This window comes from Canis lupus, chromosome 16 (assembly GCF_048164855.1).
Source record: "Canis lupus baileyi chromosome 16, mCanLup2.hap1, whole genome shotgun sequence".
Taxonomy (NCBI): Eukaryota; Metazoa; Chordata; class Mammalia; order Carnivora; family Canidae; genus Canis; species Canis lupus.
The window spans coordinates 6,871,266-6,888,104 of record NC_132853.1 but is presented as its reverse complement, the minus strand read 5'-3'; the positions used below and the strand labels follow the sequence as shown (position 1 = coordinate 6,888,104).

At 55.7% G+C, this 16,839-nt stretch overlaps 1 long non-coding RNA gene across 1 annotated transcript; it reads left to right on the top strand.

Moving 5' to 3' along the window:
* The first annotated feature begins 8,329 nt into the window (after positions 1 to 8,329).
* On the top strand, positions 8,330 to 11,493 carry LOC140605857 (uncharacterized). The gene is made up of 2 exons (XR_012008403.1): positions 8,330 to 9,020; positions 10,808 to 11,493. It is a non-coding gene; the product is annotated as an uncharacterized lncRNA (long non-coding RNA).
* Positions 11,494 to 16,839: the final 5,346 nt, after the last annotated feature.

The window sequence follows — 16,839 nt, the reverse complement described above, 5'->3', positions numbered from 1 at the left end:
AGGGTCCCCTTCACTGGGACACTTCCACTCAGGGCTGGCCACCTGGGATCCAGGCAGCCTCATGTCTGGAAGGACCCAGAAAGCGGCCGTGGTGGCTTCTGTTCTCCTGTCACCCCGGACCCACCCGTAGGAGGGTGCAGCATGGCAATTGTATCCCTGCCCCCACTCATCCCAGTCCTCCCAGTTCCGGTCTGCCATCTCACCTGGAATAATCACACCCCCAGGTCCCATGCCATCCCCGCACCAGTGACCCTCTCCTGGGCCCTGTGCAGACCTGGGCCAGGCCGGGTGGGGCCTGGGTCTAGCTGGTGGGTGGTAGACTGGGAGGAATGACTTTACCCAGGGCAGAAGGCAGTGATGGAGAGGCAGGAAAATCCCTGCTCCTTTCCCCTGAATGCTCCCTCCCTCCCTGGTTGGAGCCCTCCACCCTGTGAGAGCATCTCCTGAGCACCATTTGCTGATAAGGACTCCAAGGCCCAGAGAGGTTAGGGGGTCCTGCTCCGGCTGGCACAGGTGTGGGAGCTGGAGCTGAGGCGAGGCCCTCAGCTGTCCTACCCCAGCACCCCGCCTCCAGCTCTTCTCTCGAGCTACTCAGTACAACCATTCCTGGTGGGGGTGGGGGAAGGGAACCAAGGCCCAGAGAGGCTAAGCTGGGGGCCAAGGTCACACAGACTAAGTGTTGGCCAGGAGACTGACCCCAACATGCAACTCCCCGTGTCAACCGCTGAAAGCCTTGCCATGTGGGCTCCCTCTCCTCAAACCCCAAAATGGGGTGATCTGGAGGACCGTCCCTTCCTGGGTATCTATACTCTAGCACAAGGAGCACCAGGGTGAACCGAGCAAGGTCAGGGGAAGAGAGAGATTTGTTCAGAGCAGATGGAATTTGGGGAGGATGTGAAGACAAGATAAGCCTAAGTGCAATGCAAGAGCCCAAGCCCCCCCCCAACCCCCCCAGCCCCCCCCCAACAGAGGCAGGGAGCCTCAAGATTTCCCAAGGGAATGGAGCAGGAAAGGCAGTGCTGGGGGCACCCAGAGAGGGCCTCTGTAGCCATGGGGAGCCACTGAAGATGGGAACTGCAGGTGGAGCTCTGGGGACACGAGCTGCCCCGTGGACTCCCACTTTCATTGTGCAGTTTGTTGAGCACCTACCGTGTGCCACACACATGCTGGGCCCTGGGCACACAGCAGGCACCCGCATGACTGACTCTGCTCTCAGGAGGTCACAGTCTGGGGTCTGGTGTAGGATGTGGACTCAAATGGGTGATTCCAGGATGGAGTGGCAAGTGCGAGGGTGGGAAGCCTGGGGATTTGGGGGCGCAGAGTGGGGGACCTGAGCCATTGCGCAGGGCAGGGGGTGGACACTGGGACTCTCCAGGGCCATGAGGTGGGGGCGTGATGAGACCTGGACAGAGGACAGAAGCCAGGATGGGGGGGCGGTGACTGCCACAGTCTCTGCAGCCAGGCTGGTGCCACAGTTCCCAACACGGGCAGGGGGCTGGGGCCAGGGGCTCAGGAGGGCTGTTGCCTGGACAGAGGGAAAGGCCGGTGTCCCCCAGCCCAGAGGGGCTGCCCACTGCTCCTCCCAGTCCCTCTGCCTTTGTCTGCCATTATCTAAATCCCCCTCCCCAACATTTCTGCCTCTTTGGGTCCCTTTGTCATTCTCTTCTAAATATGTCCTAAGTGACAGATGGTCTGCATCTTCCAGGGGACCCTGGTGAAGGCCTTCAGAGGCCTCCACGGAGACAGTGCACGCTGCCACCTCCAGGCAGCCCCGTGTAAGCCTCAGCGTCCCCTATAAACAGCCTCAGGAAGCAGGGGCGACTGGTGGTCAGCCGCTGGTGGTCATTGTGCCACTGGGACCCATGGGAACCAGTTTTGGGGCCAGGCAGAGTCCACCCCAGAAGCAGGGATTTGACCCACCAGGTTGGGCTCTGGAACCCTCCTGAACGGTGGCACTTGGACCCCAAGAGCAGCAACCAGGAGCAGCTTGCCTGCCATCTCCCATCACGAGGCACAGGGGACCACTAATGACTCACTCACCAGGGTTTCCTTGGTTTATTGTCTGCACCTGGCAGCTCTGGGGACTGCGGTGACACCCCCAAGTGCCCAGGGAGCCCCCCACTGGGCTCTGGGCAGACTTCCAGCTCTCCTGGCTGCAGAGCCAGCAAACCCCCCAAAGAATCTTCTACAGGAACCTGCTGGCTCAGGTACTTCGTAGGCACCCTGAGGACCCAGTCTGTGTCCCCCAGGGGAGGATGCCTCCCCAGGTCGGCTCACAGGTGACTTCCACCAGCCACAGGCTTTCTGTAATATTAACCAGGGCGAGCAGGAGTCCACAGGAGCTTAGAGTGCAGCCAGGAATCACCGAGGAGTAACAATGGACATGACTGAGCCGGTGCCATGTGCAGATGGGGTCTAAAGACTGCCAGTTTTAGAACTGACTTCTCCACGAAGGAGGGCACAACTCTGTGATGAAGGAGGCACCACCCCTAGCCCAATATGCCCTATAAAGAAACCAGGGCACAGAGGGTAAGTCACTTTCCCAGGGTCACACAGCTAAGCCCCAGAGAAGAAACCAGTGGTAAGTGCTGTGATGGGGACAAGCACAGGCAGGTGTGCCGGGAGCACAGGGGCAGATGCCTCCTCTGAGGCTGAGCTTTCCTCCTCCTGGAAGCTGGCTCAGGTTTCCTCCAGCCAAGAGGGCAGGGCTGTAGCCAATGTACACAGGCTGGCCGTGGCTGGCAAACTTTGCCATTCCTCTGCTCTACTGCTCTACTGCTCCTTCCTTCCTTCCTTCACAGGACACATTAATTGAGCATCTACTGTGTACCAGACTCTGTCCTGAGTTCTCTGAATAGGGAGCCCATGTCTTGGTGAGGGAGATACAGATGGGGCTGGCTTCACAGAGGTATGGCCCCTGCAGGAGAATACGCCAGGCTTATCGGTCTTCTAGTATCCTCTTGAAATTCTCAATTTTTTAAAAGACTTTATTTATTTTAGAGAGAGAGAGAGAGAGAGAGAGAGAGAGAGAGAATACAAGAGGGGGGAGGGTCAGGGGGAGAAGCAGACACTCCCCCTAAGTGGGGAGCGCAATGCAGGACTCCATCTGGGGACCTGAGCAGAAGACAGATGCTCAACGGACTGAGACAGCCAGGTGCCCAATTCTCAATCAATTTTAAACAAGGGGCCTTGTGTTTTCATTTTGCTCTGGGCCCTGGCAAATTGTGTGGCTGGTCCTGGACACAGATACTAATCGGCACAAATGGTGTATGGGGGGCCCACAGACCGCCTGGGAGAAGGGGGTTGGAGACACTTGCAGGTGGACTGGCCTGAAGGCAAGGCCCTGTCTGGCTTGTTTGAAGGCTTGTGAGGAGTTCCAGCTGGTTGGGCCAAGAGACAAGAGACCAGACTGAGGACAGGGGAGCAGATCCCAGGAGATGACACCAAGGAATGGGCTTTGCTGTCACCCCAAATCCCTGTCATGGTCCCTGGATCCCCCAGAGCAGCTCCTGGGAGTTGGGTCAGCATCAGGCAGGAGTCGGGACCATCAAACCTCCAAAAGGACTTAAAAAAAAATCCACCTGCATGTCTGTACTAGATAATGTCCATGTGTGGCACGGCATTGGCAGACACAAGCCCCAAGCCCCTCCCAGCCCCCCCCCCCACCTGGCCATGGTCCCTCCCACTTGGTAACCCCATTTCCTGGGCACCTTCCAGAGGTATTCTGTGCACATACAAGGAAGTACAGACATGCCTATATTTTAAAAGATTTATTTATTTGGTTGAGAGAGAGAGCACAATCGAGGGTAGGGAGGGGCAGAGGGCGAGGGAGAGAAGGAATCCCAAGCAGACTTCACACTGAGGATGGAGCCTGATGGGGGGCTCGATCTCCTGACCCCCCAGAGATTACAACCTGAGCCCAAACCAAGAGTCTGACACCCAACTGACTCTGCCACCCAGGTGCCCCAACATGCCCATATATTTATTCTGTAATATCAACTGTATGTACATTCTGTATGGTACATGCTAGTTTATTTTATTTTTTAAACTTTAAAAAAGATATTATTTATTTATTCATGAGAGACAGAGAGAGAGAGGCAGAGACACGGACAGAGGGAGAAGAAGGCTCCATGCAGTGAGCCTGATGTGGGACTCGATCCCGGGACCCCGGGATCATGCCCTGAGCCAAAGGCAGACACTCAACCACTAAGCCACCCAGGCATCTCACTATTTAACACCTAATATGCTCGCATTTCCCAATCCGAGATCTCATAGAAGGGTCTTTCAAGATCATTCAATTTTATAGATGGAGAGAGTGGGACCGAGTGTCACACAGTAAGTGTGGGTGTTCTGGTCACCCATGCTTGGGAGCTGGCCTTGGCCATACACCCAGGCCTCCCCCACAGCTACTCTCCTGTCCTCATTGCAAGGATTGCCATGAAGGGGGTGCTGTGTCATTCCCATTTCTACAAGGCTCCGAGACCATCTTGGGGTCACACAGCCCAACCCAGATCAGAATCCTTAAAGCCACACTGCCTCCTAGGAGCAGGTTCCTGCTCCCCAGGGCGGCACTGCCAGGTACCATATACTCACAGCCTCCCTGATATCAGCCAGACAGGGAAGCCCCTCACTTCAGCAGGTAAGAATTGGGCAAAGGACCCTTGTAACCCGACAGAGCGACCAGAATAGAGCTGGTGGGAGTTCCAGCAAGGCCTGGAGGGTGAGGCTGGGCAGGATGGCCTGCTGGGAGGTAAGGCAAATGAGGATGCCTGGCCTCCTAGGCCCCAGCACGAGGGCCTGTCCCTGTCGTCAGGGAAGACTGGCATCACTGGCTTAGTGTGCCTGGGGCTGTGATTCAGCATTTGGGTTCCAAGAGTTATTTTTATTGTGTTTTGTTTATTCAAAGCTTGCCTTTGAAGTCTGTTTTTGAGCCTCCCCATCCTGGAGAAAGGAGCTGGTTTGGGTACAATGTGCAGTGTTTTCTCAGCCTTAAAAATAATTCCTCTGGAGTTAGGGGCTCAGTGTCCCTGCGCACACATGGCCCCCCATGTGTGGGTGCCAGTGGGGTTCTGCAGGACAGCTGAAGACCCACCTGCCCGGGCTGACAGGCAACAGGCAGCCCCTCAAATGTTGCGTGAAAATGGACCCTCCTGGCACGGGGGAGGCTGTCAATGCTGCCTCAAGGTTGCTCAGCTTTTGAGGGGGTCATGAGACTTTGTGATGAAAGCTAAGGACCTTCTCGATTCCGAAAAAACATACCTGCACACAAAGCTTTGTAGTTAATTCAGGAGCTTCTAGAACCTTCTGAGACCCCCTCCCTTCAGTTTAGAGCCTTTTCCTGAAGGAATCTTATTGTCAGCCTTTTAGTAGCTAACATAGAGCACGTACTCTATTTCAAGGGCTATGCTATGGGGTTTCTCAGATTAACTCATTACCTCCACATAATTGGGGCACAGAGAGAGGTTGGGTCACTCACCCAAGGTCACACAGATCACAAGTGGCTGAGCCAGGATTTAGGCCCAGCCAGTCTGGTCCAGTCTGCACTCCTAACCTAACATCTGCAGATGCGTGCTCACACACACACACACACACACACACACACACACACACGGTGCCGGACAGCTGTGGGTGAGGCCCCGAGAGAGACCGGGGTGCAGAGTCCCAGGTTAGGTGCCCAGGCTTGGTGTCTGGCTGAGCAGGGTGACTGGGGTCCAGACCTCTGTGAGGATCAGATGAGGGCCTGGGGCCAGCACAGCCCCCCACCCCCTCGGCGGAGATGCTGTTCCACCAGGGAAGGAAGGGACAGTGTGGGTCCCAAGAGCAGACGCATCATGGCAGTGACTGCTACCCAGCATGGGCCTCTCCTTCCCTTCCTTCTCTCTCCTTCCTCTCTGCCCCTCTTCCTCCCTCTCCCTCCTTCCCCCTTCCCCACCCAGGGACAAAGATAAGACTTGCCCCCACCCCACCCCACTCATCAGCAGTTGGGCATCCTATGGTCCAAACAGCCCAACTGTGTATACAGCACCCTTCTGAGAAGCCCAAACCCAGTCTGGGTAGCCATGGATTCTCCTCGGCAGCTTCCTGTTGGCCCACATTAGCTGAGCCCACAGGCCAGGCAGTTGCCCCATCCTCCTTCCTCCCATGCGGAGGACAGGGCCTTCCAGGCTGGGATTTCCAACATTTGTGGAATTAAGACCCTAATACTATTTTTCAACAGCTTTCGGTGCTTTAATAGAATTGAGGGTAAATCTAACTTGCAAATTTTACCTTTTGATCTCCCCTTTTCTTTCAGGAGCTCAACAGAGCAGGATTTAAAACAGGACTAGAGACAGCTCCCTCCTCTCTCCTGCTCCCAGCCAGGGTTCTCCTGACGTTGGTCACTGTGGGCTGGATTCCTAGTTGTCAGCTTTGACTCCCACTGCTTGCCTCCTCTCCCTCCATCCAGCACTGACTGGCCTAGGCAGGCTCCTCCAAACCCCCAAGGTCCTGCGCCCTCTGCCTTCTCCCTGGCTTCTCCATGCTTGTGCCTCTCCCCCTCACTCTTGCAACAGGCTTCCAGCCTCTTTATTCTCCTGCGCCAAACTCCTTCACACCCCAGGGCCTTTGCACATGCCTTCCCCTCTGCCTGAACTGTGTTTCTCACCAGCTTCAGTGACTCCTACTTAAGATCAGGTCTCACCATGGATGTGTCCTCCTCAGGGAAGGCTTCCTGGATCAGAATTGAATAATGGTAACATTACTAGCACATAAGGAACCATTCTCAGCACATCTCCGAGCTCAGGGAGCGCAGGCACTGAATAGGTTCCAACACACAGCTGGCCACAAAGGAGGCCCTCGATAGATGCTGCTGTGTCTTGTGCCTCAGTTTCCCTGCCTGTAAAACAAGGAGGTGGGTCACACGCCTGCACTTGCCATGTGATGATTTTCTGATGCTCCCTCTGGGTTTCTGGCAAGGATCACACTCATTTCACGGTATTTGACTTCCTTGATTATCTGATTTTCCAGGGAGGAATTTTAAATCTCTGGGTTGGGGTGGCATCTGCCTGATACCCGGGCACCGGTCCCATCCCACCAGCCTGAGTGCACCTGGCATCCTGGGGAGGCCCATTAAAATTGCCCCCTCTTGGCAGACAAGGCCCTGCCCAGAGAAGCCCTTCAAGGGCTCCACAACTGAGCGGCGTGGCCGGTGGGGGTGGGGGTAGGGTGGCGGTGCTAGTGCCCCTCTCGCCACCACAACTATCAAGGCAGGAGCCAGACAGGCCGTGTGCAAAGCCTGACTGTCATTTCCTGGCCGCTGTGGCCCATGCTTCACTTCCCTGTGTCTGAGTCCCTCTGCTGAATAGCCGGCATAGAGCAGCACCCCCCACACACCCAGCTGAGGTTCATGGGCTGACTCAGCTGATTCCTGGCCTGGGGCTGACAGACAGTAAGTGCTCTGGGGGCTCTGCTTGTCTCACCCTCCCTCAGCGGTGGCCAAGCCTCAAGTCCCTGGAGCCAAAAACTAGGTCAACACCTGGCCCTGCTCCTTAGCTGGCTGTGTGACCTCCTCGTGTCTCGGCTTTCCCGTCTGTAAAATGGGGGTGATAGATACACCTTCCTCTTGGGGTGCTGCCAAATCAGTGTCTGCTGTCATTGTTCCCAGCCCGGCCTCACCCCTACTCCATGCCTGTGTTGTGATCAATCCGGGGTGGGAGGGGGGGCAGCAGGCAGGAACAGTGGAGGACAGAGGCCACAGAAACCAAGTGCATCCTGGCCACGGAGCCTACCTCTGGCTCCAATTTCCTGGCTGTGTGACCCCGGGGCAAGTCAAGTCCCCTCCCTGAGCCCCAGGCTGCGCAGCTGAGAAAGGAAGTCCTGAGTCAACCACGCTGGGAACAGCGGGGACAATGTGTGGCCCCTGTCATTCTTACTGTTGTGACATCAGAAGGCAGAGCCGTTTCGCAAGAAGGAAGGACGAGCGAGGCCCGCTAGGGAGCCGAGGCCAGAGGCGCAGAGGCGGGGAGCGTGGGATCCTGCAGGGGACTCTGCGGCCGCCCCCCCCCCCGCGGCCTGGGCGAGCAGGGCGCAGGTGCACCCCCGCCAGGCCCCGTCCCCGCCAGGTGTCAGCGGTCCAGACTTCCCGCGCCTCCCGGAGCCGCTCCCCAAAGGCGTCTCCCCGCCCCCCGCCCCGCCCCCACCCGGCCTGGGCTTCCCGGGGCGGGGAGGGTGCCCGAGGCTCGGAGCCGGGCCCGGCCCCGCCCGAGGCCCCCCGCCCCCCGCCCCCCGCCCCCCGGCCCCGCCCGGCCCCGCCCGGCCCCGCGGCGCGGCTCGCGGCCCTGCGCGGACTCGCCCAGCAGGGACGTGCGGGGCCCCCGGAGGTGCGCGGCCGCCGAGCCGGGGGATGAAAGCGGAATCCGCCGAAACCTGCCTCCCTCCCGGCTCGCCCGCCCCTTCCGCAACCGGATCTGGCCGGGGGCGCCGGGCTTTGATGTCGGCGCAGCGGCCCCCGCGCCCGGCCGGCTCGGGAGCCTCCGGGAGGCGGACTTGAAAGGGCGCCGCGGCCGTCCATAGCCTTCCCCGGGCCCGCCCGAAGGAGACGGAGAGGAGGCGGGCTGGGGGGGCACAGAGGTGGGGGGCGCCGGTGGGGGCAGGCCCCGCCCAAGGAGCGGGAGGGCGCGCTGTCCTCGGCGTTCAAGGCCCTGCCCGTGGGTGCCCTGCCTCCGCCACCCAGTGCCTCGCTAACCCCCAGAACCCTGGGCCGCGGACAGAATAACTGTGGTTCCCAGGTATTGCCCCATCCCGGGCCCTGGCATTTAATGTTCCTCCTGCCAGAAACCCCCTTCCCGTCTTTGGCTATTTGCCTTAGGGTCTGGGCTTCCACTCTTCTTGTGGGCTTTCCCAGAAACCACCCCCCATCCCCTCCCCGGCTCCACGGCCTCAGCGACCCCCATAGGGGCACAGACTCTGGTCATCCGCAACCTGCAGACTCCTAGCCCCAGAGTTCCAGGAGGGCACCCTTGCAGCAGCCAGCCTGGACCTGGGTGGGTAGATGTTGGGGGAAAAAAAGGACAATACCAATCGTGATAATAATAAGGCTTTGGGACAAGCCAATGTGAGGGTGGCGGCAGCAAGAATTTAGGCTCCTCGAGGACATCACAGGCTCCTGGCTCCCCAGAGCCAGGTATTCGGATACCAACCTGGGGAGCCCTTCCCCTATCTCCGGCCAGAGTCCTGCCCTCTCTGCACAGCGCTCCAGCTGCTGTCTCCGCTCTTGAGATCAGCCGCTGACAGCCCCCAGAAAGCCCCGGCCTCTGGATTCCCTGCCCCAGAATCCCATGATGCTCCGCAGCTGCTTGCTCAACCCTGTGCCGAGTCTGGTGATCCAGGCGACCTCTCCCAGTGCAGTGCCAGGGCTCAGGAAAGAGCCTTTCCTTTCCTACCCCTAGGTTACACTCCACCCTAGGACTCTGTTCAACCAAGGTGCCTGGGAGCGTGAGCCGGCCCAGGCCCAAGCACCATCCTTCGGTGGTGGGGAGGCTTCCCTAAGTGAGACACAGGAGCAAATTGGCAGGAACCTCAAGTAAATTGCAATGTCTCAGGAACTAGGTTTTCATACACACAGTCTGCATAACTGGCTGTACGTGCACACAGACCCAAGGGCGGCCGTGAAAGGGGCCTCTAGTGCCTCCCCAGGAGGAGGAGGGGGGTAGAGGGTGGCAGTGATGCAGGGATGAATGTGCTGCCTGCAGGAGCTGCTGCCTGGGTGGGCAAAGCCAGATATGAGCTTCAGCCTCCCCTCCCCACCTGCTCCAGCTTTTCTAGAGACCTCAGAGCTCAGCCTTCCCCTCCCCAGGGTGTTGGGTATTCTGTCTACAACCCCCTACCACCACTCCCGCTGCCGCCACTCCACCCCATTCTGTTGTCCCTGGGGATCAGCAGGCAGACAGAGAGGGAACAGAGGGCTGGCTGCCCTTGGGGGGCCGCAGGCTGAGAGCTGACCCCCACTCCTTACCCCCGTCAAGCTCCTCAGCCTGTTGTCTCATGGTTCCTGAAGGGCTGGACTAACCCCCTCCTTCCTTCCTACCTTTAACAAGTGTTTGCTGCACACCTACTATGAGCCAGCTTGTGCAAGGATGGATTTATCATTGAATGGGATAAACAGGCCCATAAATACAGGCCACGATGATAGAACTACAGGAAGCTCAGAGAAAAATCTCGAACCCAGCCACAGACAGCAGGGAAGGCTTCCTGGAGAAAGTGGCTAGGCTTTCTAAAACCAAGGCTAGGGTGGGGAGGGTGAGTGGTGAGAGGGGCAGGGGCAAGGTGAGAGGGCTGGATTGTGTCAGGGGGACAGAGAGGAAGGCTCTGTGGGAGGGAGAAGGACACAGGCGGGCGGGCGGGGGGGGAGCACCTGGGAGCTGGGTAGGTGGAACAGGACTTTGCAGGACCTGGGAATCCACAGAATCCAGCCCAGGAGGCCCCACTCTGCCCACTGGCCTAGAACACCTTTTCTTCGGAATACACTCTTCTTATAGGAGTAAAGAGCTCTGGCAGCCAGGGCAGAGGTCAGAATGGTCAATAGACAATAGAGGTCAGAATGGTCATCGCCATCATCATTGCAGTGGGTCACAGCGGACAGACAGATGTGTATTTAGTATTGTTCTTTGAAGTCATTCATTTAATCCTCACCACACCTCATGGTAGGGAAACTGAAAGGTAGTATTGGCCAGATTAGCTGCCCTGGCCCCCCAGGTGACAAGTAGCAAACCTGGGATTTGAACCTAAGGCCGTCTGGCTCTAGCACTGATATTTCTCTGCATCTCTGCAGCGCTTGCTTGCATGGATTTGCTGTAGAAGGAACAACTAACCCGATGGAATTTGCTCTCGTCTCTGTGTGCCCCATCAATGGACTGGGTGCCCCCCTCATCTGAGTTCCTCCTCCTGTCCTGCCTCAGGGCCTGGGCTGTGGCCTCCAGGACTGAGCCTGACCTGATCCAAGGGGACTCAGAGAGGCTACCTCCTGGAGCTTTTGAAGTCACCCATCCTCCAGGCTCCAGACAGGTACCCCCAAAGTCTCCCGGCCCAGCTTCTTGGCCACATATCCAAGATCCCAAGACTTTCCTGGGCAGTGCGAATGTCTGTGACTTTTTCCGTGCCACGGACGACTGGAGCATTTGGTGACACTTTCATACCTTGCCTTGTTTGTAAAAGCATAACAAATACATAGGATTGATTACACAGGAAGCCAGTTAACTTGAAATACAGCTATCGGGATTTTTAAAGATTACATTCATGATGTCATAATAAATGTGCTTCTTTATTAAGCATTAACAAGATCCAGCAGCAGGTCTTAAAAGGAGTAGTGAGGAAGGGTCCTGATAAAAGAGATACAGGAAGGTTGGAGTCAGAGAGAGAGAAGTTGGAAGATGCTTTCTTGCTGGCTTTGGAGAAGGAGGAAGGAGCCACAAGCTGAGGACGGTGGGCGGCCTCAAGAAGCTAGAAAAGACAAGGAAACAGATTCTCTTCTAGAGTCCACAAAAGGAACACAGCCCTTCAACACCTTGACTTTGGGACATATGACCTCCAGGCTGAAAGAGAACAAATTTGTGTTGTTTAAATCACTACAGGGGCACCTGGGTGGCTCGGCAGTTGACCATCTGCCTTCGGCTCAGGTCATGATCCTGGGGTCCTGGGATCGAGTCCCACATCGGGCTCCCCGCAGAGAACCTGCTTTTCTCTCTACCTATGTCTCTGCCTCTCTCTGTGTGTCTCTCATGAACAAATAAATAAAATCTTTTTTTAAAAAAAAGAAAAAGCCACTACATTTGTGGTCATTTGTTATAGCAGCAATGGGAAACTGATACAGAGTGGCTGTACCACATCTTCTCCAGCTTAGCCGGGTCTTAGCCAGCTCAGAGTTCCAGAATGAAAAGAAATAATATGAGTAACCCTGCTGTATAAACGATTACAGGGCCAAGGGGCAGGAATGGGAGCTTCATGAACAGCCTAGTCATCCCAGGGTGCCTATCTGGGACTTTCCATCTCTAGTTTCCCCAGGAAACACACCCCAGCTGTTTGACGGGCTGGACCTTGGGGCAAAGCCTACAAGGCAAGCAGGAGGAACTCCAGCCTGTCCTTCCAAAGCAGAACTGCTGCTTCTCTCTGGGTTGCTCTCTGCCCGGTGGTCACAAGCACAGGCTGGAAGCCAGTTGTCCAGGCGTGGAGTCTCTGCTTTGCTGAGCCATCATGTGTCTCTCTGGGCAAACTCTCCACCTCTCCGACCCTCGAGCCTTGGTGTCGTCCTCCGTAAAATGCAGACACTAGACACAACCTAGCTGTAGGGCCTGACAGGGGGCTGTGTTTGTGAAGAGCTCTGCGCAGGGTCGGGCACACAGGTGGATCCCTGTGTGTGTCTGGCTGTGCGGGTACTTGTGAACAGGTACACACGTGAAGGCTGGTACAGGAGTGAGCAGGTGTATACATAGCCTGGATGAGCATTCTGAAATTCACCTTTGACCTATCACTTCCCTGCTCCCTGGCCTCACTTCCCAAGGGAGAAGTTCAAATCTTCACATGGCCTACAGGACCCAGCCCAGTCTAGCTCCTGGCTTTGGAACTCCTGCAGCCCCTAAGCCTTTTTTAAAAAAGATTTTATTTATTTATTCATGAGAGACACAGAGAAAGAAGCAGAGACACAGGCAGAGGGAGAAGCAGACTCCCTGCAGGGAGCCTGATGTGGGACTCGATCCCAGGACCCCAGGATCACAACCTGAGCGGAAGGCAGACGCTCAACCACTGAGCCACCCATGCGTCCCATGCAGCCCCTAAGCCTTACCCTCAACTTCCCAGTTTGTTCCTCCAAGAACCAACCCTGACCACCTCTTCTCCATTCCTCAAGTGGGCATGGTCCCAAGGGAGTCCAGGCCTTCTATCATGCTCTTCCTTCTGTCTGGTTCACATTTCCTTTCTCCATCTTATTGACTAGCTCCTATCCAGTCTTAGGGTCTTAGAAAGTTATCACCTCCTTCAAGTAGCCTTCACTGACTGTCACCCCTGCTGGGGTGACTGTCTCTCCCGTTTCCTCCCTGGTCCCTCCCACCTGTGTCCTCTTCTGGTCTCAGCACGGCCTTGTACAATAATGGCTCATGAGCATCCTTCTTCCCTCTGAGCCCACAGGCATCTGATAGCAGGAACACAGAATGCTGCGTCCACCCCTGTCACCAGTACCCAGCACAGGGTCCAGCCCAGAGCAGGTACTCAAAGCTTTATTGAGTGAATGAAGGAGTGTGCATGTCTGGATGAGTGAGCAGGGAGGCTGCAACCACATACGTGTGCACATGCATGCTTGCCCAACCTGGGAGGGGTAGGCAGCACCAGTTACTGATGGAGGAGGAGGGACAGTGATTTGGCCCAGACTGTGCCTTGGAGAGGGCTGGAGCAGGGGGTGACCAGAGTGTGCGGCTCCCTACTCTGGTCCCATCTCCCCTGGGCTGAGTGGACTTACTGAGGTTGCTTGTTGTTGGAGGGGGAGGAGAGCTGAGTGAGCGGGAAGGGGGACCTGCAGGCTGCAGCTTCAGTGCTGACACATTCTCCTTGCTTCCTTCCTGACCTCCCTCTGACCCCCAGCCAGCCTGGGCCCCTCCACTGAACGGGGAAGGGGCAAGAACCTCCAGTGTCCCCAGGGGAAGGCACTTCTGGATGCCCCTCTGTGCACCACCATCCCCCACACCCTCCCCCGCCCCCAGCAGCCTCAGGTCTGGGGCCCCAGGAGGACCTGGTCTGGCCAGAGGGCCTGACAAGGCAGGATCTGTGGCAAGGTGGGGTGAGGGCCTGTCCTGGCCCTCACTGGTGAGGTAGGTCACTCCACCTCTCTGACCCTTAATCCTGTCATCTGTACAATGGCCCAACAGCACTTGTTTGTAGCAATGTAGCAATTAATGAGATCATGTTTACAGAAGGCTTGACACAATGTCTGGCAATGGAAAATGCTTGGTAAGTAAAATTTTGTCATCATCATTATCATTTCCCTGTCTCTCCCTCCCCCTCCAGCCCTCAGGACCACACACAGGTTTGGCTGGTGTGGCACTGGCACAACAGGACAGATCTGTCTTGCTCACCTGTGTGCTGTCCCCAGCCTCTAGCACAGTGCCTGGCACCCAGTAGGTGCTCAGTAAATGTCAAATGAATGAACCAGCAGAGTCACGTGGAGGCAAGACAGCTCCTCTCTGGGTCTCCATTTCCTCATGTGTAAAACTGTGTGTCCATAAACTGGCAATCTCCAAGATCACTTCCACTTTGAAATCAAGACTGGCTGTTTGTGTTACCTCTGTTGCTGAGTCCTGGTCTTTTTTTCTTTTTCTTTTTCTTTTTCTTTTCTTTTTTTTTTTTTTTTTAATATTCATGCCAGCTGTCATTTTCCCAAGGCCTCTTTCACCTGGACACAAGCCAACCTCTCTCTTTTCTACCTGCTTCTGTGCTTTGACCCTCTTCTCCATCACACAGAGCTGGGGCAAGGGTCTTCAAAACACAATTCTCTGCTGAATAAAGATGAGAGCCTTTAAGATGGCTCACTGGACCTTGCCTGGCCCAGCCCTGGGGAGCCCTTTTAACACCTTCCAGAAGCCTCCAGAGCTCCAGGGCACAGGCCTTCTCCTCTTCTCTGACCCTCCCTGTACAGGCCCTTTGCACATGCTATTCCTTCCCTTTTCATCTGATTAACTGTTACACATTCTCCAGATCTGCTACTCCCCTCACAGACTGACTTCGTCCCTCCCAGCATTGTTGAGTCAGAAATTTATATATATATATATATATATATATATATATATATATATATATATAATATATATTTGAGAGGGAGCAAGAGCAAGTATGAGCAGAGGGGGAGGAAGAAGCAGACTCCCCACCAAGCACGCAGCAATGTGGGACTCACTCCCAGGTGATCATGACCTGAGCTGAAGTCAGCCACTTAATGGACTGAGCCACCCTGATGCCCCGAGTCAGAAAGTTATAGTTGCTAGTGGGATAATTGGGTGTGTTTTCTCCACTAGACCAAGCTCTGGGTTGGGGGGTGGTCAGGCCTGGCTTGGTTCCCCTTTCCATTGCTACAACACAACAAAGACCATGGCACGGAGGAGGTGCTCACAGAAGGTTGGTCATGGCCAGTATCCCTCCGCCTAGAGCAGGAGTCTTTGAGGGTCTGTGTAGGGCACCCTTTTGCCTGAGGGGCAGGTGGCCACACAGGAATGATTGTGGACTGGGTGGAGGTTCATACTTGTCCTTCGAGGAATGAGAATGCTCCAAAGGGGCAAGTGGCAGGCACGGGAGGTAGGGGGGGTGACCTCTGGCTGCCCTGCTGGGTCCCTGCCCTCTGCCCCCAATTACAACCTGCTCTCAGGGAAGGTCCCATGTAAGCCATGACATTTTGGAATAAATTCCATTCTCTGAGTTTGGCCAGGATAAATTCCAGCCCTACCACTCTCTGCTGTGTATCCTGAGGCAGAGCCCTGCCCTTCTCTGGGCCTCAAGTCCTAGTGTATGAAATGAAGATGGTACCAGTCCCTGCTACAGGGGGGTGAGAGTCAATGAGACCATCTGTGCACATTTTCCTGGTGTGCTGCTCAGGCAGGAGGGGGCTCACAGGCAACAGGGGCACGGGGAGGAGCAGAGTGTGGTCTTCAGGGGGGTACCCCCAAAGCTGCTCTGCAGCTAGTCTGCAGCAGGCATTAGTGAAGGCGGTAGAGAGAGCCTCAGAGTGGCTGCCAAAGGGAGGTGAGAACTGAGTGTGTGTGTGTGTGTGTGTGTGTGTGTGTGTGCTGTGAGTGAGCTAGCTGGTAAGGAAGAGCCTTCAGAGGAGGGGAGGAAGGGGATGAGCTGGAATAGCTCAGCTCTGCAGCAGCAGTGAAACCAGAGGCCCAGAGGCAGGGAGCTCCAGGAGCCTCTGCAAGAGCAGTGCAATCCAAGCGGGCATGTCTGGGGGGTGCAGGGGGAGGGCCAGGAAGGAAGGAGGGGCTTCTCAAACCTGCCAGAAGTGAGGAGGATTTTTTTTTTTTTTTAGTTTTTTTTTTTTTTTTTTGAGGAGGATTTTTGAGCCAGATGGTCTCACTTGGTTCCTTAGTGTCAAGGGCTGGCACTCTGTCACCCAAAGATCCCAGTTTGACTTCGGGCTCTCTACTTACTAGCTCTGTGACCCTGGGTGAGTCCTTTGCCTTTTGAAGCCTTAGTTTCTTTGGCTATAAAATTGGGGTGATAACAGAACATATGTCTGGCAGGCAGCTGTAACACGGTAGCACACACTGTGGGTGGAGGTAGGGCTCAAACAACAGAAATTTATTTTTGGGGGGTCTGGAGGCTGGAAGTACAAGATCAAGGTGTGGGCCAGTTTGGTTTCTTTTGAAGCCTCTCTCCTTGGCCTGTAGACAGCCACCTGTGCCCAGCGTCTTCACATGGTCCTTCCTCTGTGTGTGTCTATGTCCTATTTCCTCTTCTTTAAGGATACCAGTCATATTGGATTGGGGCCCATCCTAATGACCTCACTGAACCTTAATTACCTCTTTAAAGACTTTGTGTCCAAATAGAGTCACATTCTGAGGTCTGGGGGTTAAGACTTCACCATATGGATTCCGGGGGGACATGCTTTAGTCCATAATCCCTGTTTTGGTCTGGGTTCCCTGAAAGCAGGCTAAAGGAAGGGCCTGGGAGTTTGTTTGCAAGCATATTCCCAGGAGCAAGAGTGAGGGATGAGGAGGTGGGTAGTGAAACAGGAAAGAGCAGATATAAACATACATTATTGAGCTCATTATTATGGAGGTCTGGGTGGCCAGTCCCCTGGGATTGTCTGAGATTCTTTATGAAGTATGT